Source organism: Eulemur rufifrons, chromosome 24 (assembly GCF_041146395.1).
Source record: "Eulemur rufifrons isolate Redbay chromosome 24, OSU_ERuf_1, whole genome shotgun sequence".
Lineage (NCBI taxonomy): Eukaryota > Metazoa > Chordata > Mammalia > Primates > Lemuridae > Eulemur > Eulemur rufifrons.
The window spans coordinates 9,264,804-9,268,235 of record NC_091006.1 but is presented as its reverse complement, the minus strand read 5'-3'; positions in this window follow the sequence as shown (position 1 = coordinate 9,268,235).

Here is a 3,432-nt window from a genome sequence, read left to right as displayed (position 1 = left end):
GGATTTGAACTCCTGGGCTCAAGTGATCCTGTCGCCTCAGCCTCCTGAGTAGCTGGTACAGGTGCACGCCACCATGCCCAGTTCTAAGTCATCCCTGATTCATGCTTCCTCTCACACCCCATATTTAATCCCTTGGCTCAACCTTCAAAACAGATCCCAGTTCTCGACCTTTCTCACCTCATCTGTCAGCACCACCCTCTTCCTTAACCACCATCATCTCTTGTCCAGACATGGTCATCATCTCCTGCTTCCGCTCCTGCAGGCCATTCTCTTCACAACATTGTTTTCATTTAACTTTTCTGTGCACAGATACTAGTCACACAGTTCAAAAAACTTAACACTTTTTTAAAAAGTCTTCCTCACAGCCCTGACTCACATCTATCTATAACCCTCACCCCTATAGACAACTACTGTAAATTTTTGTTGCTCACCACCAGAGAAATCTTTATAAAACAGACATCAGAACAAGCTGGTCCTTGTTTATGGCCCTCCAATGGCTTTCTGTTACACTTTAAAGTCAATTTCAAATGCTTACCATGTCCCAGAAGACTTTATATAACCTGGCCCCACCTACATCTCCATCCCTAGATAATCCTGTCCCTCTTCTCTTCTCCTTGCTCTGTTCCAGGCACTCTGGCCACCTTGACAATCTTTAGACAGCCAAGCCCACTTCCACTTCGGGGTTTTTCACTTACTGTTCCTCAGCATCTTCATATGGTTCATTTCCTTACCTTCTTTCAGGTCTCTGCCCAAATGTCATCCCCTCAAAGCAGCCTTCCCTGACCACTTGTCACTCTCTGTGACCTCTATCACTTTCAATTCCTTTATCTTGATTTTTTCTTTTTATTTAATTTTAATTGAAAAATAAAAATTGTATATATTTATAGTATACAACATGATGTACTGATATATGCATATATTGTGGAATGGCTAAATTAAGTGAATTAACATGTACAATACCTCACATGTCATTTTTTTGTGGTGGGAACACTTAAAATCTATACTATAAGTAATTTTCAAGTATACATTGTTATTAACTATAGTTACCTTATTGCACAATGAACTTTTTCCTCAGGTCTAAATGAAGTTTTGTATCCTTTGACCAACCTCTTCGCAATCCCTTCCCCCACAATTTTCTTTTCTTCCAAGTATTTTTACATGATGTCATCTGCTCCACTAGAATATCTGCTCCTAGAGGGCAGGTGCCTGTCCTATTCATCATAGGACCTCCAGCCTACAGCTGAGCCTGGCAAATGACTAGAGTTCCATAACTCATGCAATATACGAGTGAAGAAAAATGACTAAAGAGACAAACAGATCATTTGGCAATGGCTCTCAAAACTCCCAATGCACATACTCTTTGATCCAGCAATTCTACTTCAGACAAGATATTCTACTGATATTACTATCATAAACATCCAATCAGTTGTAAAAGGATATTAATTGCAACAAATGTTTATAAGAGCAAAAGTTCAGCAACAGTCTAAATCCCCACCATAAGGAAATTGTTAAATATCGTATATCCACATAACAGCATACCACATCGGTAATATAGGAAAAGGCAGCTATCTGGGTGGCTGACTACACCACTGACTTACCACCAAGTAAACTGCCTAATGCCAAGGAAATAATATGGGCTTGTCCTGGAATGAGACAGGCTCAGATTTGAATCCAGGCCCTCCTGCTTCTTGGCTTTGGGGCCATCAGTAAGGTCCTTCTTTTTTTCAAACTCATTTTTCTTCTGTTAAACAGGAGAGGGAAAAGGTTGTAGTGATGTACATAAAGCAGAGAACTCAGAGCCTGGTACACAGTGGGCCCAAGGTCAATCTAAGGCCCCTTCTTTTCCTTTTTTAAGAAATGTCCACCTCTAAGGGTTGCCTCAAGGTGAGAATGGCAATGGTGGGTGGTCTGGAGTTGAGAAATTCAGATAATAAAAACAGACATCGCCTGAGATGAAGATGTAAAAATGGACACTGACAGACATAATACAGAGATGGCCTGTCATGTGTATGTTGAACACCTACAATCTCTCTGGAGAACTCAAGTCAGTCTGTGTGATTGGTGTTTTCCCCTAGCCTGTGGCAGCCTGGAAAAATAGTTCCACCTGGCACTGGTGCTGGGGAAATGGCAGCAGGGATGAGGCCCTTGAAGGGAGAGGGCTGCTCAGAATCAACCATTATCATTGTTGTACGTCACAAAATAATAACACGTAGTGCTACTATGTATTAATAAAAGGCACTGTTCTAGGCACTTTCACCCATTTAACCCTAGCAGCAACATTGTAAAGCATCATCATACCCATTTCACAAAAGGGGACACAGAAGTAGAGAGCATTAAAACCACGTAGCCAAGGTCAGAGGCTACTTACGAGAACCCAACACATGCTGTTAACCTCAATGCTTTGTTATTATATAACAGCAGCTACGGAGGGAAACTGGGAACCGTTGCTTTACGAATGGAAAACGGAAACCAGAGGTGGAGACTTGCTTTTATGCGTTCCCCTTTGGCTGCTTGAATTTTGTCAATATGAACATATATTACCTGTTCACCTATAATTTTTAAGAACACTTTAAGATTTCAAGTAAAAAGTGGGAACTTTCCCACTCACCTATGTATCCTCCCACGTGGTAACCACTAAGCCTAGCTGAAAAGGCGCCAAATCTCTTTGGCTGAGCACGCGCTCTCGTAGGCCGCACCCTCCGCCCAGTACTCTTGCGCACGCAGGGCTCCACCCACGGGCATTTAAATTTGCTACACTTGTCTGGATCACTGCGGCCCCCGAGAGTTTTAAAACTTAGTTGGGACCCCTGACTATTCCGCCTTTCCCCAAACTTTCAGGATAAAGCCTGACATTAGAGGCCATTCAGGATCTGACCTGCCTACTCTGCTGCCTCATCTCCCAGCCCAGAGAGACCCAGAGTCCAAGCCAGTCTGGACCTTTCTCCCGGGGTTCCCTCCCCATGGGGGGCCTTTGCCTTCAAGGTCCAGCCGGACCTGCGCCCTTTCCTAGGTGATTTGATCTAGCAGTCTCCCTCCACAGACCGGGATCTCTTCAGGGCACATGCCAGGTCTGATTCATTCATGTGTTTTCCGCACTCACTCAGGACACTGAAATTCCTTCCTGCCGCCCCACCCCACGGCATCCCGCCAACATTACTGAAGAGGTAGAACTCAACCCAAATTCTCCGGAGCCGCCCGCCATCCCTCCTTCACTCCCTCTTCTCTGCTGACCCACCCCTCCTCTCGCCCTCCTCCAACCCCAAATATGCGCACGCACGCACGCAGAGTTATGGCGCCCTTCCACCTCCGCTCAGTAATCCGCATGCGTGCTGAAGCCAACCAAGTCCATCAACGCATGCTCAGCCCGGCGCTCACGGTCCGTTCTCGCGCGTTTAGCCCACAGCGCATGAGCGGGAACGGTAGCCCGCGGGA